We start from the raw sequence: 25,885 nt of genomic DNA, 5'->3' as shown, positions 1-25,885 counted from the left end.
TAATTAATAGAACAGACACACTGATGACGCCCCAGTTTTTTGTTACCTTTTCATACCCTGCAGTTGATAAATCTACTCCCCATGCACTCTTGCTAGAATCATACATTGGGAAACTTTATGACCTCATTTTAGGATGATTTCTTTAAGATATTCTATTTGAAACTCCTAAAAAAAATGCCTCTGAACATAATGTTTTCACACAGCATGTGTATTATTAATTTTTGAAAATGCGACCTCCAAAACCTATTACATTTGTCACACTGTGATGGAAACATTTACTCCTGGAGATGGTGTTTAGGCCATAAAGGCAAGCAGCCTCCAAAGCGGTGCTATTATCATTGTCGTATCTATGTGTACCTCTTCTCCTGCCAGCCACCAGCTTCCATCAAGTTAGAAAGTACACAACAAGGCGATGACAACACTAAGTTTTGCAGGGGTTCATTTTGGGAGTTGGCATTTTGTTTGAGCCCTTGCCCACCGCACAAGTCAGTTCAGGCAGCCATAACAAAATGCCATAGACCAGGTGGCTTGACCAACAGGAGTTGACTTTTCATAGTTCTGGAGGCTGGGAAGTCCAAGATCACAGTGCCAGCTGATTTGGGTCCCTGGTGAGGGCTCTCTTCCTGAATTGTAGATGGCCATCTTCTCACTGTGTGCTCACATGAGGTGGGAAGAGAATGAGAGAGAGAAAGAGAGAGAAAGAGAGAGAGAGAGAGAGCTAGAAAATTCTTTGGTGTCTTTTTTTTTTTGTTAGGGTATTAAATCCTATTATGAGGCCTCATCTTTTTAAAAAAATTGTTTTAAGTTTATTTATTTTAAGAGAGAAAGAGAGAGAGTTAACAGGCAAGGGACAGAGAGAGAGAAAGGGAGAGAGAGAATACCAAGTAGTTTCCATGCTGTCATCGCAGAGCCCAACATGAGGCTCCAACTCATGAACTGTGAGATCATAACCTGAGCTGAAATCAAGAGTCAGACACTTAACCAACTGAGACACCCAGGCGCCCCTCAAAAAGATGTTCTAGGCTCATCTTGTATTTCCTCCTAAGAGCCCTATCTCCAGATACCATCACATTAGGGATTAGGGCTTCAATATAAGGATTTTGAGGGAGTACAATTCAGTTAATAGCACCTACTCTAACTGTTACAGCCATCACAAAGGGCTAATCTTTTAGAGAAACATGAATGTGAACTCAGCTCCAACCTTTCCTCCAGGCTTTGCCTCCTCTGCTCTCTTCACGTAATCAGGCTTCCAAACTGCTGTCATTCTCTTTGTCTCTACCTGTGCTCAGGCTACTCCCTGTTCTGGACTTTCTCCCTGTCCCATCATGCAGCATACGTCCACATGTCCACATTATCCCTATCATCCAAAATATATCTCAAATACCACCCCTTCTGCAAAACATTTTCTGCTTCTCATAACCAGAAATCATGAATTCACACTTTGGTGTCCCCGGCCTCTTTGATGTGCACTCTCAAGGCATCTGCAGCCCAGGGAGGGGAAGTCCCTCATGTAACAGCAAGGCCTTGGAGGTCAGAGAATCAAAAATACAGAAAATAAGAAAATAAAGTTAATGACACCTTCCTTTGCTGGAAACCTGCCTCAAATAACCCCACTGGCAAGGATGCCCACTGGGGAGATCAGGAATGAGCATTTGAAATTGTTTGTAAAATTGGGGCACCTGGTTGGCTCAGTCACTTAAGTGTCCAACTCTTGATTTTGGCTCAGGTCATGATCTCAAGGTTGGTGAGTTTGAGCCTCACATCAGGCTCTGTGCTGACAACCTGGAACCTGTTTGGGATTCTCTCTCTCCCTCTCTCTGCCCTTACCCCGTTTGTGCTTGCACAGTCTCTCTCTCAAAATAAATACGTAAATTTAAGGAAAAAAAAGGAGGCTCACCTGGGTGGTTCAGTCAGTTAAGCTTCCAACTTCGGCTTAGTTCATGATCTCACAGCTTGTGAGTTCGAACCCTGTGTCTGGCTCTGTTCTGACAGCTCAGAGCCTGGAGCCTGCTTCGGATTCTGGGTCTCCCTCTTTGTCTACCCCTCTCCTGTTTGCGCTCTGTCTCTCTCTCAAAAATCAATAAACATTAAAAAATTAAAAAAAAAAAAAAGAAAAAGGAACCATAAGTGAAATCAAAATGTCAGGCCTTGGTAAGAGTAAGGTGGGCAGGCTGCGATGGGAAGGTCATTAAGAGACATTCTTCAGTCCTTGTAATTGCTCTCTGTGCCCTCTTCTCCCTCTGCTACTTCTCTCCCCACTTCTCATGGACTGCTTTGCCTGCCACTCTAGATTTCTCTTCCTCGTAGGCTTTCCCTACTTGTGTTATATCTTCCATGTATATGCCCCCTCTGATGCCTCATGGCCCCATTGTAACTGTGTCCTTTCCTGATAAAATCTCTCAGCTGCTAAGGATCCCCTGATTCTCTCCTTATACCACAGTTTGCATTCCTAGGAGGGGACTGTGTTTGGCTCCATACAAACCTGGTAGAGCCAAGATTGTGTACCTGGGTGTACTGGCAGTTCTTCCAGAAGATGTGGTGGGTATGGCAGGGCCTAGAATTAATGTGTGTCATCGATATTGAGTTTAAGAGGAGGGAAGACATGGGGGCACCTGGGTGGCTCAGCCAGTTTAGTGTTCAACTCTTGATTCTGGCTCAGGTCATGATCCCCACAGTGTGCTCCATGCTGAGCATGGAGCCTGTTTAAGATTCTCTCTCTCTCTCTCTCTCTCTCTCTCCCTCTGCCCCTCCCCTGCTCATGCTCTCTCTCTCTCGATCTGTCTGAAAAAAAAAAAAAAAGGTACCCTCAAGGAGTATCCACCAGAAGAGAGGATATGGTCCATCTGAACAATGTGATTCATGTGAAAAAGTTCTGTCCAAAATAGCAAAGTGACATATAGATAACATTCCTTTACTTGTGACGATATTAATAATAATAGTGACAATAACATCTATCATGTACATAGTACTTATTAAATGCTAGAAAATTGTTCTAAGTGCCTTATGTATATTTTCTCATTTACTCCTCAAAGCAACCTTTTCAGGAAGGTTTTGTTAATATAATTATTTTATAGATGATAAAACTGAGGCAAAGACGGGTTAAGTAACTGACCCAAGGACACATGGATAACGACAAAACTAAGATTCAAACCTAGGAATTCTGGCTTGACTTTCCGTGCTAATAACCACTATACTTTGCTTCTATTTTAAGTGGACAATGTGTTCCATATTCTTCCAGTGTGACATATCAGACTTTCAGAATAGCTAAAACTTGGGCATTAAGCGATTCAGTAGTGCATGCAAATCATTTTACTTGATATGTAACTTGTCTGAAAGTTATTAATATTATTACTGCCAGCAAGTGGCTTTAGTCTAGGGAAAGAATACATGCTTATAAGATTGCAAATGTGATGCGATTCATATGCATGGTTGACATGTTTAGAGCCCATCATAGCTTTGTGGGAAAGGACTTTTGGGATGGTACGTGGTTTTCCTCGTGACTCAGGCTACCCCTACCCCAGAAAATCTGAGAGCTGCCATATACACAGGATTCACTTCCTTCTAGATGGAGAGCAACACAGTCTTCCGTGGGGAAACTATTAGATTAACATGCCATAGAAAATTTACTTTTGTGAAATTTCACTGAACCACAAACAGTTTCAACCCTACCTAGTTCAAACAAAAAAAGCTCTCCAGTTTGAGCCCAAACAACCAGGTGGTGAACTAGTACATTTTATGCATGTTGCTGATCAAGTATGTTTTCCACAATCTTGGCAGCGAGGGGATACTACTGATAGGGTAAATATGTCACTGATAATTTGTCAGTTTGCCCTACTAATGACAGAAACTGTAACTATCAAAATGATTAAAAAATTATCTAAGCAATAGCTGTCAACCCCGAAATTTTGAAGACCATCTTTGCCATAGAACATGCATGGGGTCAGCAACTACAGTATGAATTCTTCTAGATCTTAGTGGGTACCTACCCCTTGGCTACATGTAATTTCCACTGATGGCTTATAAGAAGAACCCTGTGGGTTTAATGTCTTTCTTACAAGTGTATATATGGAAAACAAAGGTAAGGCTTCCATTGACATTTTTTTATCGTGTTCGAGATATATTTATTTTCATTACTTTATTCTTTTCTTATTATTTGTAAGAATGTTCCAAATCTAATATGCAGGGCAAAATTATTATTCAAAAAGAATTGTCTCCATTTTATTGAACCAAGAGGTAATGTGACCTTTTAGAAGAGAACAGACCCCCATCCCGTGTTTTGTTTGCTTCATGCACAAAATGAATGCGGTTGTGTCCCTTGAACAAAGCAAGAGATGCACAGAGCCACCTCAGGAAATAGACTGAGTTGAAAGATTTACAAACATAGTGCAGCCCAAGGAAAGATAAATTGTTGATGATACGGCTTCAGAAGCTGAGTCAACAAAGTTGGGAGTCAAAGAAAAAAGATACGCATTTATAGCAGAAAACAAAGAGAGAAAAATCCCCATCTTGAAAGTCACCCCCTTAATATTGAGTAATTGTTAACAGTCTACTTGCTGAAACCCACAATTCTTTGGCAATATTTTAGTATATTCCAGAGAAATCACCGAGATCTGCTGTGCATACTCTTCTACTTCGGCTCCTTCCCAACTGGCCAGATTTCTCCCTTTTATTTATGAGTTTGATTAAAATGTTAACAAAAACTATAGCTAAACTCAAATAATGCACTGGTCTGGGCATAAGGTGTACAAACTGCAAATAAATGTATTTAGTAAGATATTAGGATCTTGCATCAGAAGTACGTGTTAAAATATGACTGCGCTGCCCCTGTGAAAAGGAAGTGGTTTTGTTACTTTATTTACCGATTAGGTTTTATTGCAGGCTGTATTATATTCTGACAGTTCTGTAGTGAAAGTGTATTCTGATGCCACTTAGGACGGCAGAGTGGTGCTAAATTTCTCAGAGAACAGAATAAAACTGCTTGGAAAACATATGTTTAAGTCATGTGTGGTTTGTCCAGTTTGGTTCAGAAGTGACTTTGCCTCAAAAGGAAAAAGTGCAATTCCATGAAAGAGGAATGATAAATATTTTTTACCTCTTTCAAAATTTCATTTATTTATTTATTTTGAGAGAGAGAGGGAGAGAGCACAGACATGTGAATGGGGGAGGGGCAGAGAGAGAGGGAGAGAGAGAATCCCAAGCAGGCTCTGCACTGCCAGTGCAGAGCCCGACACAGGACTTGAACTCACGAACCATAACATAGTGACCAGAGCAGAAATCAAGAGTCAGATGCTTAGTCGACTGAGCCACCCAGGTACCCCAGGAATAATATTTTTTTTTTTTAAAAAGGGAAGAGGAGTTAAAAAACATGGCTTTCAGTATTACATGTCAATTATATCTCAATAAAACTGGAAAATGAAGAATAGAAAGAATAAATCCATGACTTTGACTTTTTCGAGAGAAAAGTGTGGCAGACAATGGGAGAAATCAAAAGTTGGGGAGCAAGCAGTCTTTGTCCTGCAGGAAGCGCCCACTGGTGTGTGGGGTGTGGGGTGCAGGATCGTAGCTTCTCATTTGCCTTAGGGGTCCTCTGGGGAACTTGGAAGGGGCTCCAGTACCACCAACATGTGTAAAACCTTGGATTGAGTAACTTGTTCGGTGAGTGTTCCAGAGGACGAGCAAACGTTTCTAATAAATTTTAACTGGATAAATGAGTGATGTCTTGCAATACGAGTCTTACATGACGCTGAATGTCACATGATCACAACTGAGCCAACAGTTCATGCAATTCACTTTGATATACGAGTGGTTTGGATTACAGGCATGTTTCCAGAATGAATTATGCTCACAAACCAAGGTTTTACTGTACTTCATTTCTTCCTCTCAGCTGCCAGACTGAGGTGAGATGCAGTGTGAACGTGGAGCTGGTGCAGGTAGGGGGTTTTTGGTGAACTCTAATATGATAGTACGTTTTTGAAGGGATAGACAATAGGGCTCCGGGGACTTGTATCACCACCTTCCTTATCCACTCCATCCCCTTGTTATTTATCCTGTTGTGTCCTCATGAGCTTTCTATCTGGATTCTTAGTCCCGGCCTTTCAAATCCTGCAGGAATGACGCCATTGCCCTTGGGCCTCGAGTCTGATCTCATTCCTCCAACCTGATGTACAAAGTGTGACTAGAGAGTCCTGGCCTGAGCCCTATTGTGAAGTGAAAGGTCATTTTTAGCATATGGAATCTTTGTCCCTCATCGAAAAAAAATTTCTCTCCCAGTATTAAGCTCTCGCTCTAAAATTTAACAACACTGAAATCTTTATGAATGTGTGAAAGCCGTATATATTACCACTTACTGACAAGCAGTGATGACTATATCAGAATAAGTCAAAATTCGTTTAAAAATAAATTTATTTGGCCATAAATATATCAATGTGACAAGAGTGACTGAGTTTGCTAATCGTTATTCTTGGTTTTACAGGCATGAAATTTCTCTTCAAAGGCGAGTGAGAAGGGGGTGATATAGAGATCGGGAGATGAATGAACCCCTGAAGTTTACTTTGGAAAACTTCTGGTTTTTAAACCACATCCAGATTATCAGTGCAGTGCTTTGGAAAGTATCACGTGAGTTACAGTAAACTGGCCTGGTTAAAACAGAAAAAAAAAGAGGGCATCAATAATTATGTTGAATGAGGGGCACCTGGGTGGCTCAGTTGGTTGAGCATCTGACTTCAGCTCAGATCATGATCTCACAGTTGACAAGTTCGAGCCCCACGTCAGGCTCTGTGCTGACAGCTCAGAGCCTGGAGCCTGCTTTGGATTCTGTGTTTCCCTCTCTCTCTGCCCCTAACCTACTTCCATTCTGTCTCCATCTCTCTCAAAAATAAATAAACATTAAAAAAAATTTTTTTTTAATGTTGAATGAGATTTAAATATATGACCCCTAGTTTTTGTTCCAGATTTGTTGGAGATCACTGTTGTCCACTGTCTTGGCCATTAGGGGACTGATGTAGGAAGAGTGGATACAAGTATTTTCAGCTTGAAAAACATTTATGGTAAGGCTGTGTTATAATTGTATGGACAAAAGCCCGTTTTTAGATATACAGTTCACCTGAATGAAGAGCTATTTAACCTCTACTATGGGAAGACGCTCTTGACAGATGTTTGGCAGTTGAATGTGGCATGGAGGGAGCTATCTCAGGCTGGGATAAAGTATGTAAATATAGTCCATACCATAGTAATTTGTTACTGGGAAAAGAAAGTCACTGGTACGCGACTCTATAGTACTTATTCTGGGTCTTACTTGGATGTCTTGTGCACAGCGTAGACCTTAATAGCAGCCATCTCCCATGGAGGGTTCATGGCAGCGTGGCAGGTTAGGAAAAGTGGGGGAGACATAACTTGTAATACCTTAGACAGTTTGTGGACATTAGTTGTTCTCTCAGATTCTCAAGAGGAGAAGAGACTGATGGGCAAAGCAAAAGAGAAATCTGGAAGATGATACACAGAACACAAAGTGGCTATGCTACACTGTTTCCACTAAGCCTCCCAGAGTGAGTCACAGCAGGAGGCACAGATTGAAGCCTATCAAGGTGTTCTTCAAGAAGTTATCCGAATGCGTAATGTCACACACTGGGAGAACTTGACCACCTCCAGTTGTGAAATAGAAGAATGGCTACTCTTTCCTTTACCAAAATTGGATAGCTTGTTCTTGGTGAGACCAACCTGTATGGTGTCTTCTTTCTCCCCAGCTGAATGGTGGGCATAACTTTTGCCTCTACATTCCTCTGTAGACCAGGAAGGGAAGTTGAATCCAGTGGTGATGTGAGAAAATGGTCCTGGAATTTTCAGAGTACACAGGTTCCTCTGGTCTATGGATGTGAACTCTAGGGTGGTTGGAACAAAGCCACTTATACCTATGCCTCAAGGAATAGGTAAATACCTATACCTTATACCTCAAGAGAACCCCTTTTGAGTTCTCTTTCTGAGGACCTGGCTGTGAGGCAGTTTATGTTGCCTGGACCCTGTGAGGTCTGTTCCAGCGCCTGGTCTCCCCTGCTCTGCAGAACATGAGCTGAGAAAATGTGCTGTAGTCAGAGACAACCCCACCAAGAAGAGTGGAGTCAGCCTGGAGAAGATAGGAAGCTGCTATACCTGGAGATGCTGGACATGCAGACAGCAGGACTGACAAGCCGATGATCAAGGAAGTCACTAGAAACGAGAGACAGGGAGGAAGGTAGGCCTCATACTTCACAGTGAAGAGGCAGAGGCATATCCTCGGACTCACACTGCTTCAGAGAAGAAAGTACATACATCTGTCAGACAGTAAGGAAAGATAGCCAAGTTGAAGCATGTTACGGTAAAATAGGATAGAAAAAGGATTTTTCAATACAATGAATTGCCTCAGATCTGACAGGGAGATGTGACTGGTATTATACCATTAATAGCATTTAAGACTAAAAAGACAACTGACATAGGCTTGGCCAATTTTTCAAAAAACATACTGGAAAAAAAAAAAACCCAAATCTCTCATAGTGAAGGGAATGCTGTATTCCTTTATATTTTTCCCTCTGGGCGGGCATGGAGGACATGTGTTACTTCTCTGTGGAGAATGTCGGATTTTCAGGTAGCCATGATGTGAGTGTGAATCATCTTCTGTAGATCATAAAAAGGCAATTTTAAACTAGTGAAACCAAGGTGATTTTGAAGGAAATGTTATAAGGAATTATAACGAACAATGATTGAAAATGGAGGTTTGGGCCGTGGAACCTGTATCTTTGAACTTACCCAGCGTGGCCTGTGGGAAAAATAAAAGAGAAGCCCTGATGAGGCATGGTCTGACTTGATCTGATACACAATTATAGAAAGGATGCATTCATATTACAATATTGTAAACAGGGAAAGAACTGTGTATGATAGCCCATCAAAAAAGTGTGTTTGAGATCCAACACCTTGATACTAAAAGAGATATAGTCACAGGGCACCTGTGTGGCTCAGTCAGTTAAGCGTCCGACTTCAGTTCAGGTCATGATCTTGCAGTTCATGAGTTCAAGTCCAGCACTGGCCTCTGTGCTGACAGCTCAGAGCCTGGAGCGTGCTTTGGATTCTGTGTCTGCCTCGCTCTCTGCCCCTCCCCCGCTCATGCTCGGTCTCTGTCTCTCAAAAATAAATACACGTAAAAAAAAAAAAGGAATATAATCAGTGCATGAAAACCACCAGTTAGAAACTTATACTGTTCTGTACATGATTTTAAAATATCAAGATAGGGGCACTTGGGTGGCTCAGTCACTTAAGTGGCCAACTCTTGATTTTGACTCAGGTCATGATCTCATGGTTTGTGAGTGTGAGCCCTGCGTTGGGCTCTGTGCTGACAGCACACGGAGCCTGCTTCAGATCCTAAGTCTCCCTCTCTCTGTCCTTCTTCTATTCGTGAGCTCTCTCAAAAGTAAATAAATGTAAAAAAAAATTAAAACCATCACAATAAATATTTTTAAATGTTCTCATGCACATTGGAAAGCCTGAAATTCCATGCATTGCTTTGATGTCTCTGAGCCTCCCCCCCTCCCCCCCCAGAGCCTCGCTGGGAGTTCCCTGCTTTCCTCAGGTCTGTCCCCAACCAGTGAAAAATCTCACACTGGGTAGTTCCCTATCATCTGGCCTCACTGCCCCCCACCTGGACCTCAACCTAATAGGTTCACTTTTCTGCAGGCCAGCAAAACTCCCAAGACAATTCCATCCTTCTGCAAGGACCAGGGGTCACCTCCCGCTCTTGCCACTACAGAGCCTGCGTCTCATGGCCCCTGCTGGTTCATCTTGCCATGTGGGCCTTGCATGCAACTCCCATGTGGGCCTTGCATGCCATGTAGTGCCCTCCTCCCCCAGGCTGGGAGTATTGTAAGTGACCCACTGCCATTACTGGGGACTGTGCATTTGACCATCTCATACCTTTTAGGGCCTGGGATCCCTACTTCACCAACAGGGTGAATAGGAGGTGGTCAGAAGAGCATGTAGGCATAAGCTTTGGTGTTTCTCCTTCCTTTCCCAAATGCATCCTGGCAGCCCTTTTAGCTCCAACCAAGGTCAAATCAGGACTTGGTCTCTTAGGAAGTTTTTGCCGTGTTATCAATGTTTGCAAGTGAGTTATAGGTTCTCCCCGTGCACTGCAAGGTCCTATGCTTTCTTTGCCTGTAAAAGATAGCTCATTAAGCTCTAATCCAATAGCCCAATAAAAAAGGAACAATAGAGACAAAACAGTGGAAGAAATCATAATGCATTTTATAATTCTTCCTGAAATCTGGTCCAAGCTGGCCTGGTTAGAAATCCATTTCTAAGAAGAAAGAACTACTTTTAAAAAGAAAAGAACTTTTATGAACCCTTGCTATTATGCATGGCGCAGAGTTATATGAAGAAAATAAATCATTCTAATATGTTTACCAAAGCTTATAGTTACTCGTGACAATAAGAATGGGTGTTAAGTCCATAGATTAGGGGTTGCAAACTCAACTCATGACAAGAACCAGACAGGTAATTAAATGGCTGAAGCAGGGTGGAGGATGATCTAATTTTAAATGTTGGCAACTAATTAAAATGTATTAAAAGTCCTGCATAAGCCAAACAAAACACATCTGGGGACCACATGTCCAAGGGCAAGCCTGGAGCAACTTTTGAAATCCTGTTCATTCTTCAAGGCCTGAATTGTGGGCATGCCCTTCCAAGAATCCTGTGACTGCAGGGGTGGGTCAGGCTGAGCCTGCCCTTCCTGGAGCTTTTATTGAACTGGTCATGAGAAGTACAAGCGATGGCCCTTTTGTTCCCTCACTGTTGCCTCAGTGGGGCTTTTATTCCTCATAGGATTGAAGATCCTTGGGAACAGAGACCATGTTTTATGTTTCTCTCATTGTTTTCACACCTTTTAGTTCCTGACTCAATAATAATAATAATAATAATAAATATAATAATGGCAGCAGCTACCATTTATAAAGCTCTTTCCATGAGTCTGACCCATTTCTTTTTTTAAAAATTTTTTTACATTTATTTATTTTTTTGAGAGACATAGAGAGACAGAGCATAAGTTAGGGAGGGGAAGAGAGAGAAGGAGACACAGAATCTGAAGCAGGCTCCAAGCTCCCAGCTGTCAGCACAGAGCCTGACATGAGGCTCGAACTCACAAACTGTGAGATCATGACCTGAGCCGAAGTCGGATGCTTAACCAACTGAGCCACCCAGGCGCCCCGAGTCTGACCCATTTCTAATGGGTTTTACTTATATGATTTAATTTTCACAATCCTTGTGAGGGAGGTACTATTGTCATCCCATTTTACTGATTGGCCAGCTGAGGCACAGAGCAGTGAAGTGACTGGTCAAGGTCGCCCAGCTGGTGAGATGTGGAGCCAGTTAATTTGGCCAGTCGGATTCCATAACATGTGTGCTCAGGCACTACAGTACAACTATTAACTAGTTCAACATAGTTGTTTTCTAGCTAAGAGTTTTAAACTTTTTTGCGCCACAATGTTTCGCACATAGTGCTAGTGACTCTTAAGATGGTGAGCTGAAAAACCTTTCTGTTTTATTTCCACCTCTCTTCCCTTTCTGTTTTGTGTCTGCTTTTGATTCCTAATAAGGGACGGAATAGTGGAATTAACATAGAGCAACGATACCCGTAAGATGCCAAAATAGCCACATAATATTTGTTCTTACTCTTTGCTCAAAATTAAGCGGATGTCGGTGCAGGCTCACCAGTCTGGAAGTTTTGTGTGGGCACTCCGCAGCGGAATCGCCAGATAAGAGATACTGAATAGTTTTGCGAGAAGAACTTGAGAGGAAAGAGGGAAGGTCGCGGCGGTGAGGAGTTTGCCCTTTCTGCAGTTGACAGCGGTGAATAAATTACTGGTGAGATGAACTGGGAAAGGGTCTAGGGTTTTGTGACTGCAGGCATATCAATATTTGACCCCTGCTTCATTAGTGTTTCTTCTCTAGGTGGAAGAGAAACGATTCATGCATCGGACTTTTTCATTGTGTCCTCAGGATCATAAAACATATTTGATAAACATTTCTGAGACCAAGTTGCTCTGAGATTGTTATCGTTACTAACTATTCTTTGTGTAATAGCAGAACTCGTTTTGTAAGACACAAATGACCCTATTCTCCTGGTCTGAATGGAAGATGGAGATTTGCTCGTCACATCCACCCGTGTATGTTCTGGTATGTTCTAAGTTTATTTTATTATTATTATCTTTTATTTAGAGAGAGAGAGATAGAGAGCAAGTGGGGAAGGGGCAGAGGGAGAGAGAAAATCCCAAGCAGGCTTCGCACTGTCAGTGCAGAGCCCGATGTGGGGCTCAAACTTACAAACCGTGAGATCATGACCTGAGTCGAAGTCAAGACTCAGAAGATTTGCCAACAGAGGAACCCAGGGGCCCCTGTTCTGATACGTTCTAACACCACTTGAGAGTTGCTTGGCTCTCTGGCTGTTGAGAAAAGCCTTAACGGTTTGCTTTCTAGAGCCAGGATACATGCACTGTGGGAGGATGTAGAAAAGAATAAAAATGGACTCCTTCACCTTCTCGATCTCAAGTCCTCTCCTGACCAGACTGCTGCAGACAGAGGTGGCACATGGCCTTTGGACATAGCCCTTCGATGCTGCTGTGAACATGAATCATGATGATATTTTGAGAAGTCCTTCTACTGATGCTCAGGCTGAAAGCCGTGGTCACTTGACCACATATCTGCACCTAACATGTCAACATCCTCGCCATACACCTCAGTCCTTCTGCTGCCAATCACAGCTTGTCTATCTTAAGTCCCATCCCCTCAGGACCCTGCATTCTTTGCAATGATAATGGGTGCTAATGGAATAATTTGAGAGACTAATCTCTGATAATGTTACTCTTCTCAAGTAAAAGTCTATTTTAGTCTAGTTAAAATGCAGAGCACCTTTAGAAGGTCTTTATGGAGTGACAGGAAAATTGGAAATTTCTGACAGACCAATCAAGAGAAGATATTTTGGTGAGTGAAGCCTTTTATAACTCCACAACTTATGCCAGCTAAGGAGACGGCAGCTGCCTAAAACTCATAGATGTGCAATAACTCATGTAGCAGTGATCTGGCCGTGGTCACACACACACACACACACACACTCCCTCTCACCTCTTCAGGATATATGAATATTAACTCACGGTGCTACGCTGAAAGCCTAGCAACCAAAAGGTAGAAGTTTGCATAGTCTAACAAAAAACGCATAGAAAATTTTATCCGATATAATTTGACATTTAAAGGGGTATAGAACAATTTGATGATGCTCAAAATTTTTCAACACCTGAAATATTTCATTATTGAGGAACGTTTAGATATATTTTGTTATGCCCATCAATGAATGTTGTACTATGCAATTATTTAAGTAGTCAGAAAGCAAGGTGAGTGAAAAAATTCAAAAAGTACACACACACACACGCAGAAATACACACCTATATATTTGTAAGACCATACATATTCCAGTGTAAGACAGGAAGTCTATAGAACAATATCTGAGCAATGTGTGTGTGTGTGTGTGTGTGTGTGTGTGTGTGTGTGTGTGTGTCTGAGGATGCCTCTAATGTTAAACTTTATCTTTCTTTGCATTTTGGACAATTCACGTGTATTATTTGAAAAGTAATTAATAGACGAATGCAATGGTGATGAAAGAAATAAGTCTCTGTCACGACAGCACCAGCTCTTGATTTGTTACTAGATAAAGAGGCAGACAGCCTCCAGTCCTGTTTTTCCTCATCTACAAGATGTACTATAGCAACATGGTCCTGGCAAGCAAGACCCAGTGTTTCTATATCCTGATGGGAGAAGGCAAAGGGTAATTAGTGCCTCCCGAAGCAGGAAAGGCAGGTGGGTGCTGGGCTTCATGTCGGGCATGCAAAGCCTTTCTCAGTAGAAGTGAGGGTGCCGGAGGCTATCTTGGTGGCTGTCCTGGCCTGGAAACCAGTGTGCTTTGCTCTGTCTGTTCCCCCAACACACTGCCTATCCTAACCCCACTTTTAGCAATTTCCTCTTGCTTGATTTCACAGCACCAGTGAGTTAGCTGCACTAGCTGAGTGTTCTGCAGGTTGACTGAGTGAGTACTTTTTGATGAGAACCACTCCCAAGTGACTGCTTTTGGTCAGGATCTTTGGTGTTGGGACAACTGCAGACTCTGGCTTCTGGGACCACCCGAAGACCCTAAGGTCTTCTAAGCTCCTAAGACCCTAAGCTCCTCTAAGTCTGAGGAGCTGTTCTAGTGTCCTTCATCCTCCCTGCCAAGCCTTGTTATGAGGGGCAAATAAATAATACAGATTTTTTTTACATTACAGTAAAAATGACAGAATTCTGCTTCTGTCCCCAGTGGAGCAATGGAGACTGCATTTGCCCATCCACGTTAAATAACCAAATCTAGAAAAACAATTCAAACAATGGGTTGCAGAAACAGGACACCAGACAGCACAGGATACTGATCCACAATAGAGGAGAAACAAGCAAGGTAAGTATCTATGATTGTCCTACCTTACTTCCTAGAGAGAGTTTCCATGCCATAGCACAGGGAGGGGGAAGATAGATAGAGTCCAGAAGTCTCCCTGAGTTAGGAGAGATAGACTTCAAAATTTTGTTAAGCCCAGGTGGCTGATTTGCAGGGAAGAATATTGGAGAAGAGAGAGCTGCTCCCCACATGAGAGGGGCACGGAGAGCGAGCTCTGGAGATCTCAAGGCTCCCAGCTCACCCTGAGTCCTCAGCTGATAGTGATCAGTGCATGCATCTGAGGAGACTATTTGAGGACAGGGAAAGAACTACTGGAAAGGGAAGATTGAACAACTCACAAAGCTTACACAGGGCGAGGAAGGCCTCGTGTTTTTCTAGATAGCTTAGAGAAACCCTATATTGTGTGGACATCAGAGTTGGTTCTAGACTAAAAGCTGTTGTGGTTTCACCCAACAAAGCTTGAAGTAGAACCTTGAAAGGCTTAAACTGTTTATTAGTAACTTAGCTGCACCTTGGGATAAAACTCAAGAATATTTAAAGGTATGGAAAAATACCCAACACTCAATAAGATGAAATTTGCAAAGTTTGGCCTCTCATCTAAAATTACTTGTCAGGCAAAGAAGCAAGGAAAGGCAGCCTGTAATGAGGAGAAAAATTAACAGAAAGAGAGAAAGATGACGCAGACAGTATAAAAATAGGCACAGAGATTAAGATTTATTATAAATACACTCCATATATTCAAGAAGGTAGAGGAAAGAATGACCATATGAAAGAAATATATGGAAGATATGAAAAAGGGGCTACTCAAACTTTTAGATAAATTCAAAGTCTGAGATGAAAAGTACACTAGATGAAACTAATAGTAGATTAACTGCAGATCACACATTGTTGAGGAAAAGATAAGTGAATATGAGGACATGAAAGAAGAAAAGAAACCATCTAAACTTAAAAATAAACAAAAGATGGGGCACCTGGGTGGCTCAGTCGGTTAAGTGTCTGACTTCGGCTCAGGTCATGATCTCACAGTTTGTGAGTTCGAGCCCTGCATCCGGCTCTGTGCTGACAGCTCAGAGCCTGGAGCCTGCTTCAGATTCTGTGTCTCCCTCTCTTTCTGCCCCTTCCCTGCTCATGCTCTGTCTCTCTCAAAAATAAAATAAGCATTAAAAAAACTTAAAAAATAAAAGGTGAACCATATCAGCTCTGGGATGACTTCAGGTGTTTTAAGGTAAATGTAACAGAGAATTCCCCAAACAGAGGGGGTTAGTACAGGAAAACTATTTGAAAAATAATGGCTCTAAAGAATGAGAAGACAAGCCACAGACTAGGAGAAAACATCTCTAAAAGACACAACTGATAAAGGACTGTTATTCAAAATACACAAAGAACTCATAGAACTCAACTCTAAGAAACTGAGCAACCGGATTTAAAAATGGGCAAAGGAGATGAACAGACACCTCCCCCGAGAAGGTATACAGATGGGAAGTAAGCATATGAAAAGACATTCAACATGCACACCAACCAATGGCTAGAGCCCCCCCAAAATGGCAACAACAAATGCTGATGAGGATGTGGAATAATGCAAACTCTCATTCACTTCTGGTGGGAATGAAAAAAATGGTACAACCACTTTAGAAGACAGTTTGGCAGTTTCTTACGAAACTGAACATATTCTTACCATACAATCCAGCAACTGCACTCCCTGATGTTTATCTAGATGAACGAAAACTTATTTCCACACAAAACCCTGCACAGAGATGTTTATAGAAGCTTTATTTACAATGTCCCCAAACTGGAAAATAGATGAATCGATAAATAAACTGTGGTACCTCCAGGCAATGGAATATTATTCAGCTAAAAAGAAATGACCTACCAAGCCAGACATGGGAAAAAAAAACTAAATGTGTATTTCTAAGTGAAAGAAGTCACTCTGAAAGGCTACATACTGTATGATTCCAGTTATATGGTATTCTGGAAAAGGCAAAAATGTGGAGACACTAAAAAGATGAGTGGTCACCAGTGGTTCCATCCTAGGAAGGAATATACTAGCATAACAAAGGGGATTTTTAGGGCAGTGAAACTATTTTGAGTGATACTACAGTGAAGATTAAACTCTGACAGTAAGCTTTGAATGATAACCATGTGTCAATGTGGATTCACTGATTGCAACAAATGTAGCAATCTGGTGTGGCAAGTCCATAGTGGGGGAATGAACAGGAGGCTATGTGGGATGTTTCTTCATTTGCTTCTCAATTTTGCCGTGAACCTAAAACTTCTCCCCAAAATAAAGTTTATTAGTTAAAAAACAGTGGCCAGAATTTTTCTAAAGTTGATAAAGGTAATAAACTCAGAGGTCCAAAAATTTCAGCAAGTTGTTACTACGGATAAAACCAAAAATGAAACTGTACCATAAAATTTCTATTCAAATTGTTTATAACCAGTCACAAGGAGAAAATCTTAAAAACACTTAAGAAAAGATACATTGTGTACAGAGCACAAGGGTAAGAACAAGAGCCAATTTTTTCATAACAGAAGCCAGAAAAAAAATACAGCAACCTTTTTGAGATATTTAAACAAACAAAAACATGTCAACCTAGAATTCTATGTCCAGTGAAAGTATCTTTCAAAAGGAAGAAGAAACAGAGCCTCCTTCAGACATACAAAAGCTGAACGTGTTAATTACTGTTAGACTTTTACTCTAAAAATGGTAAAGGTAATCCTTTGGACAGAAGAAAAATGTTACCAGATACAAATCCCAGTTTACATAAAGGAAGGACTAGCACTGGAAATGATACAATGATATAAAAGCTGTGTTTTTGTTTCATTTTACAAATGTCTTTACAATATAGTGCAGTGTTTAAAATTAACAAGGCTGAGGGGCGCCTGGATGGTTCAGTGGGTTGGGCGTCTGACTTCTGCTCAGCTCATGATCTTGTGGTTCATGGGTTCGAGCCCCTCATCAGGTTGACAGCTGGGACCCTGGAGCCTGCTTCGGATTCTGTGTCTCCCTCTCTCTCTGCCCCTCCCCCACTCACACTCAGTTTCTGTCTCTCTCCCAGAAATAAACATTAAAAAAATAAAATTAACAGGGCTGAATTTTGGAATTTATAATGTATGCAGAAGTACATAGAAGCGTGTTTGTTCTCTTGACTATAAGAGAGCAGAGGCTGGGAGATGAGCCATTCCTCAAGAGGAATGTAAGTGAATCATGGTAAGGTCCTTTTATTGAAAGCAGACTACGGTAAGTTAAAGAGATACAGTAAAATCTCCAAGGCATCCACTAAAAAACCAAAACAAACCAATAAACAAAAACAAGTCCACAAGGTATAGCTGTTAGATCAATAAAGGAGATAAAATGGGATAATAAAAATATTTTATCCAAAGAAGACCGAACAGGAGAGAAAATGGAACAAAAAGTAAGTGGGGCACATAAAAAATAATAAGCAAGATAGTCATGTTAACCACAATCCTATCAATAGCTATGTAATATGCATATGGCTGGACAGTCCAATTAAAGGGCATAGAGCCATATATTAAATTTAAAAAGCAAGTCTTTAAAATTAAAATTAAAAGTGAAAATGCAGTCTGCCTACAAGACACACATTTTAAGTGTAAAGGCACAAATAGGCTAAAAGTAAAAGGATAAGATAATATGTGACATACTAACATTAAGCAACAGAAAGCCAGATTGGCTTAGATTTGGCCAGGATATGTTACACTGAACACCAAATGCATGAACTGTAGAAAAAAGTGATTAAATAGAACTTCACTGAAACTAAAACATTTGTTCTTTATAGGACACTTTTACAGAAATAAAAAGACAAGTCATTGGGAAAAATGTTTTTAAAATAGGTATTTGACCAAGGGCTTACATTTAGGCTATGTAGAGAACACTTACAATTCAAAATTAATATGACAAAAACCTAATTTAAAAATCGCTAAAAGATTTGACTACTTTACTGAAGAAGATATATGGATATCATATTAATACTTTATAGGTTGCTCAATATTCAGAGTTCTTTATGGAAATGTAAATTAAAACCCCAAAGAGTTGTTCATATAAAGCTGCTAGAATCCCTAATGTTAAAACACTATTTTAAGAATGGGTAATGACCCGAAAGAACTGAAATTCTCATACACCCAGATGGGGATGTAAATGGTGAACCATTTTGGAAAAAAGTTTGCCAATTTCTTGAAAAGCAAAAAGCATACCTACTAGATGACACAGATATTCTACTCCTAAGCATTTATCCAAGAGAAATGAAAACATTTGACTGCATGAAGATTTGCATAAATGTTCATAGGAACTGTAATTTTTTTAAATTTAAGTTTATTTATTTATTTTTGGGAGAGGGACAGAGAGAGAGAGAGCAGGGAAGGGGCAGAGAGACAGGGAGAGAGAGAATCCCAAGCAGGCTCTGTACCAACAGCACGCTGCCTGACGCAAGGCTCAAACCCATTAACCGTGAGTTCGTGACCTGAGCCAAAACCAAGAGTTGGACGCTTAACTGACTGAGTCACCCAGGCACCCTGCAGCTTTAATTTTTAATAGCTAAAAACTGGAAACAACCCATATACCCATCAGGAGGTAAATGGATAAATGCCTTGTGGTATATCCATATGATGGAAAAATAATCAATGATTTAAAAAGAGTGAACTTTTATTTTTTTCAACAGTTAAAAAATGTTTATTAATTTTGAGAGAGAGAGAGAGGGAGAGCATATGACTGAGTGGGGGTGGGGAGGGTAGCTCAGAGAGAGAGGAAGAGAGAATCTTGAGCACGCTCCACACTGTCAGCACAGAGCCTGACTCTGGGCTCAGTCTCACGAACGCAGAGATCATGCCTTGAGCTGAAATCGAGAGTCAGTTGCTTAAATGACTGAGCCACCCAGGCACCTCCAAAACAGTGAACTTTTAAAATACACAACATTATAAATGAGTCTCTAAATAATTATGCCGTGTGAAAGAAGCTAAGTGCCTACCTACAAAAGTGATTACGCATCATATGATTCCACTTATATATAATTTTAGAGAATGAAAATTAGTCCATGTGATGTAAAGCAGATCATTGGTTGCCTGGGGTGGGGTTGGGGGGGAGTCGTGGAAGGGCAGTAAAGATTGATAGAAAAGGGGCTCAAAGAAACTGTGGGTATGATAGACAATGTTCATCATAAGGGTGGTGATGATCTCACGAGTGTATACATATGTCAAAACTAATCAAATTATGGTCTTTAAATATATGCAGTGTTTTATGTGTCCATTATACCTCAATAAAGCTGTAAAGTTTTGAAGATGCCAGATGAGACATTGGTAGAGCAGGGATGGCCTCCCAAAATATGGCTACCTGAATCCAAAGTATAACTCTGTGCAAGCTGATCAGCGTCTGCACCGGAGGTTGGGACTTCCAGGTTTAATAGCAAAGGGAATGTTCAGGGCGAGAACTTCCTTATAAGGAGAACTCAGGGTTTGGCTTTGTGGAGCAGTCTGTTGTACCATGGAGTTCAATACACTCTATGCTGCATTGCCTTACAGTACAGACCCGTAGAAAGGAGAAAGGTGGGTTATTTGTAGATGAAATATCAAGGGAGCACAATATAGCAACCAGGCACTGGCTTTGATAGTCATGACCTTAGATCTAAACATAGGTAATGAAAACATGTGGAAGGTGATCTGGTACTGAAAGTTATGAAGAAATGGTTTTCTAAAGCCACGTATGAAAATTAGCCTCGCCTTTAAATATCCGGGCATGTCCAAATGCCGTTACAATACACTGGTTGCCATTAGAATGGAGTAAAGCACAAATACTCTTCTGTCTGGAATAGATGGATTTCATCTAAAAGTATCAGCAAAAATTTATTTTTACATGTCAATAGAATTATATTTGTATTGCGTTGTAAGAAATATTATTTTTTAATTTTATTTTATTAGAAATGCTTATTTATTTTTGAAAGAGCACGCACACAAGCAGGGGAGGGGCAGAGTGAGAGAGAGAGACACACACAGAATCTGAAGCAGGCTCCAGGCTCTGAGCTGGCAGCTCCATGCGGGGCTGGAACCGACGAACTGTGAGATCATGACCTGAGCTGAAGATGGATGCTTAACCAACTGAGCCACCCAGGCACCCCTGTAAGAAACATTATTATGTTCCTGTTACATACCATGAAGAAAATGTTGAGGAAAGGTGAATCTTTATGGCTTATTTGACGTTATTAGTAGAACCAGACTCAAGAAGGGACCACTTGAACCCAGTAATTTAGATTTCATATTCTTTTTATTGTAATATCGTCCATGTTGTTTCCTTAGAGTCCTACATTAACCCCTCCCCAAGGGGATGGGCTAAAGGAACTCCAAGAATTTGGTGGAAAAAAATAGAAGTGACAAATACCTATCACTACAAAAATTATTGTAGTTATTTGTTGCTCTTAAATAAGATTAGAAGTTAGTGAAGTAAAACATTAGCAAATGTGGAATATTCTCCCTGTCAGAAATCCTAGAGCCCCTAAACATACTATGTAACTATGGAATATATTATGGCTTAATGCGCTCTCTGACTGTATAACAATTGTAGTATTTTAGTCATCAGAAAAAAAAAAAAACCCTACCTATACAAACCTTAAATATTGTGGACATATTTTACCCTTATATCATATGTACCATCATGCCAAGGGCTGTGACTTTATGGTAGCTGAAAACAGATACTTCTCTACAAAATGTAATTTTATGTTGATTTTATTAATTTTGATATATAATGAAATATATATTTTTTTAATGGATAAAAGACAGGTTGGAGTTGTATGAGTCAGACTCCCATTAAGTGTAATTCCTTTTTTTATTCTGGGAAATTCTCTCTTACATTTTACAGCATAGACCCCAAATCCAGAAATTGCTAATTAGTGATCTTTATCTTTTATGCACATCTATCTCTACAGTGATGAGATCCATACGGTGGGTGCACAAAAAATGCAGTCACTCATTATTATACAGATTTTGCCCAACATAAAAGTAAATTATATTGAACTCACTAAAATTTTATCAAGGGATTTGTAAGAAGACCTGATAATTTGGTTATAGAAGATCCTTAAGATGGGGGAGACTGGCTGGCTCAGTCAGGAAAGCATGAGACTCTTGATGTTGGGTTGTGAGTGCAGGCCCCATGTTGGGTCTAGAGCTTACTTGGAAAAAAAATGCTTAAAATTCTTTAGTAATTGTGAAAATATGTAAAAGAGAAGAATGATGATTTCATGGGAAGGAAAGCCAAAACCATAACAAAATTCCATTTTAAGGTACAAAATGTAGCGTGTTCCATGGGATAACAAACTCTACCTGACCGTCATGATCTGAGTCCAATGTGGCCTAATAATGAATATACTGTATACAGTAAAAATAGGCTTGCTTGACACCACAAATTGTATTTGGCGTCCTAATCATTTATCACCTCTCTGTATATCTTCAGAAATAATGGCTAATTGAACAATCTATTCACACAGAATATTGCAGAAGATTTTAATGAGGCAGAAAATGTCAACATTTCAATGGGTGATAGGTTTTGTTCAGAGCAGCTGGAAGTTATGAATTGCCAATTAGGAAAACTTTGGTAATCTGGGTAATCTTTGTTGCCTGTCCAGGATTTATCTGAGTTTGGGAGCCATAAATTTGGGAATAAAATAATGACCTGGGGGATTATTCTCTTATGTTGTGAAATATATTCGTATAAAATTTCCAATTTCATGTCATGCAGATTGAACCGCATAAAACAGCATTTAAAAGGTGAATCTTTATAAAATTAATTAGTAAAATGTAACTATTTTGGTTTATTGACTTTTTCTGTTCTCTGCAGAACATAAAGGGAAGAAGAGAATTAAAATGAACGTTTTCCAGTTGATTTGATCAGTGTAGACAGCTTAAGTAGTTAATCTGGGTATCAAAACAGATCATTTTCCACAAAAGAATTGTATGATTTGTATGACAAGCAGACTGTGCAATTGTGCAATAATTCCTTACGTTTGTGTTGTCTGAACCTAATTTTACCAATTAACCTACTTTCACAACTGATTTTGCAGAACCTACATGGGAAGAAAGTACTCCTTGACAAACTCACCCGCAAAAGAACATATGTGTAAAGAATTTCTCTATGTGAATAAATAATTTTGATAAAACACATCCTTAAATGAAGAATGAGGGCATCTGGAATCTTTCATGTACCTTTTGCTTCTGTGATGGATCTTTAGGGGAACATCTCTCAATGTTGCAGTTAGAACTTCGCATCTTTGATTCTTTTGGATTTGGAAGGTGTCTTCTTTGATTTCTATAGAATGGTCTGGTTTCCATTTACCAGAAGGTACAGAAGAAAGAGAAGACTATTTGGTGAAAAACTACATGATTCGTAATATTTAGAAGACAATTTATTCTGATCAGCTGAATAACCCTAATCAAAATGTGTGAACTCTGACATTATTTTGTTCTCCACTTGGAAATGATTTCTGTCCTTGGACCTTGATCCACATGTTGCAAAAGAATATTTTAAAAAGAGAATAATTACCCACCATGCTCTGTCACAGTGTCCACTGCCACCTGAGAACAAAAAAGCTCTCTTATTTACTAACCACGTCCTTAGTTTTCCTTTGTGTCATTTTCCCCCTTATGTATGTGGCGCCTCGTGTTTTTTACGCTTCTTTGCCATCCTGCTGTGAGGAAGAATAGTAATCACATCTAATTAGAAAAAATTAAAATGCTATGACTCACAGAAATAATGAAAGTTGATTATTTTTTATACAAGGCATAAATCCCAGACCCACATTTTACCCTTGAAATTAGCTTACAAGCTGATCAACAGCGTGGTAACGGTATTGTGAATGTTTATCGTGGTGCTCTTTTTTCTACATGCACCACGCTTCATGCTGTCAACCGTGTCATGAAAGATTCATCTTCTCTTATGCAGAAAAAGAGAGGCCAGTTTGATTTTATTTTTATTTTTAATTTTTAAAAAAAAATTCTTTTGGTTAAGTTTATTTGTTTATTTTTGAGAGACAGAAAGAGTGCAAGCAGGGGAGAGGCAGAGAGAGAGGGAGACAGAGAATCCCAAGCAGGCTCCACATTGTCAGCACAGAGCCCAAAGTGGGGTTGAACTCACCAACCATGAGATCATTACCGGAGCCACAGTCAGGATCCAGACACTTAACCAACTGAGCCACCCAGGCACCCCAAAATTTTTTGAAACCTTATTTTATAATGTTTTGAATTTCTTTCTTTTAGTATGTTAAGTCACAGCAACAAATGATAACGGGGTAATATCTGTGATTAAAAAAGAACTAACTGGGGCCCCTGGGTGGCTCAGTTGGTTCAGCGTCCGACTTGGGCTCAGGTCATGATCTCACAGCTTGTGAGTTTGAGCCTCATGTCGGGCTCTGTGCTGACAGCTCAGAGCCTGGAGCCTGCTTCACATTCTGTGTCTCCCTCTCTCTCTACCTCACCCCCACTCGCATTCTGTCTCTGTCTCTCTCAAAAATAAATAAACATTAAAAAAAAGGACTAACTGACAAATGTCTTTGGTTTTCCCTTTTAACAAGCTCCAGAAGTCTGTAGAACATTGTTTCCAATTTTGTTCATATTTTTCCAGGTAAAGAGAAATAAAATGCAGTGTAGAGATCATTGCTTCCTTTTAAATGATGACTATTTTTCCCCCTTCCTCTTGGACTCAGCGTGAATGTTCTTTCTAGTTGTAGTCCAGTTCACAAAGATCCCTCCTGCACACAGGCATTGTCGTCTAACATATGCGGGGTGACAGTGGAGCAGAGGGAGACATTATACACAAATAGATTTGTGCCATAAACACATATGGGCATAAGGGATTGTCTAGATGGAAAGAGAAAAAAGAAGCCAACATAAAAACTTCAAAAGGATTGAACTGCAATTCTAGCATGCAAGAAATTCTCATTTGTCTATCTACCTATCTGACATAAGATTGTAGCTTTCTGAAATATAATGCGTTAAAATGTTTTTTTAAGTCCAATGATAAGATAATTCTGATAACACATCGGCATCGTGTGAACATGGGCCTATTCATCTGATTCCGATACCCTCTTGGGGGGATAAGCTGCTTTTTTACTCCACAGGTGGGTGTATGTGAGCTGCAGCCATATTATATGTAGCTAAGTCAGCGGTGACTGTAAAAATTGGACAGCATTAGACACTGTGAGGTGTATTTATGTGGTGGAACAATTTTCCTGTGATGTCTTCTCAGTGTGCAGTGAAGAAAAAAAAAGTTCCTGGAACTTCTATTAACAACTTCGCTGATGAAAATAAGATTGGAATCATGGCGGCGGGGGTGGGGGGGGTGGATGGAGAATATACAAATGTACAAAGTTACCTTTAGAGAAAGAAAATCAGTGAATATTATTCCATGCTGAATGAAGAGAAGGAAAATATAGTGCCTTCTAGAAATTGAGAGTGGCTGTTTTTAAAAAGAGCAATTCTTTCATTGTGATATTTGTATGCTTATCTCTTCATTGTCTGCTTCTTTTGCATGAAGGGGTGTTGTTGGAAATAAATGCGTATCATAAACCTAAAGTGGCATTTCAAAATGGGTTCTGTGAAGGTTATCGTATAGGAATAATATATTATTGTTCTATGTTGGAAAGAAAATGAATACATTTTTGTTCTCAAATGCTATCTCATATAAAAGTGGAGTCAGAGTTCAGGTTGTTCCTACAGCATGTGTTTGTCTTCTTGGAACTGTCTCAGTGTCCTTCTTTTTAAGTGTACGTCATGGTCAGCCTTTCTCATCATATCCTTTTGCAAACATCCCCGATGCCCTCGAACCCCTCTTGCTTTATCAGACTCATTTGGCAAAACTACAATGCAGGCAAAATCCAGCCCCCAGATCCACTCTGCACCTGTGTAAAGGAATGTGGCTACAGAAAACACAGAACAAAACATAAAAACAGAACTCTGCCACCCTCTCAGTGTGTGCAAACCTCATATGCCCCTGCCCGCCAGGATCCAGCACTTTGCCCACTCTCCTTCCTCATCTTGCACTTTCTTCTAGCTCCTTACCCTCTAAGTTCAACCCCCTTCCCAGATGTCCTTGCTTCCCATTTTCCTGAGAAAGTTGAAATGGGAAGAGAGATCCCACAGCCCCCCAGCACCACATGCTGTCTTCTCACGTTTCATAACATGAACTCTCTGAGTTGCTTCGTCAAGCCTGGACCCTTACATTTGTGCACAAAAGCTGTCCCATCTCATGTACTCTAGAATGCTGTACCAATAATTCTTCTCCTACATCATAAATGCCCCACCCCCGGTGGGATTATCCCTTGAAGAACACACTAATCCTATAACTTTTCCAATCCTAAAAAAATCTATTCCTTTCTCCCCCACCAATTACCCCATTACACCCAT

The 25,885-nt window shown here is 40.4% G+C and overlaps 1 long non-coding RNA gene across 16 annotated transcripts in view; it reads left to right on the top strand.

Annotated features, from left to right (window-relative positions):
- Positions 1 to 23,235, top strand: part of LOC124515095 (uncharacterized) — a 74,677-nt gene extending 51,442 nt beyond the window's left edge. For 8 of the 16 annotated variants that reach the window (XR_006962732.1, XR_006962735.1, XR_006962736.1 and 5 more), the window contains 8 exons: positions 5,885 to 5,930; positions 6,473 to 6,615; positions 6,951 to 7,046; positions 11,707 to 11,880; positions 11,968 to 12,192; positions 12,493 to 12,996; positions 14,360 to 14,494; positions 22,549 to 23,235. This is a non-coding gene — a long non-coding RNA (uncharacterized LOC124515095). Of the gene's footprint in view, positions 1 to 5,884; positions 5,931 to 6,472; positions 6,616 to 6,950; positions 7,047 to 11,706; positions 11,881 to 11,967; positions 12,193 to 12,492; positions 12,997 to 14,045; positions 14,093 to 14,327; positions 14,495 to 22,548 lie in introns of all 16 variants that reach the window. The other 8 variants (XR_006962749.1, XR_006962756.1, XR_006962743.1 and 5 more) reach the window with 7 other exon arrangements.
- Positions 23,236 to 25,885: the final 2,650 nt, after the last annotated feature.

This window comes from Lynx rufus, unplaced genomic scaffold (assembly GCF_022079265.1).
Source record: "Lynx rufus isolate CCGP_SWC_20201006 ecotype Redwood Valley unplaced genomic scaffold, mLynRuf1.p SCAF_1, whole genome shotgun sequence".
Lineage (NCBI taxonomy): Eukaryota > Metazoa > Chordata > Mammalia > Carnivora > Felidae > Lynx > Lynx rufus.
This window is presented reverse-complemented; position numbering and strand designations above follow the sequence as displayed.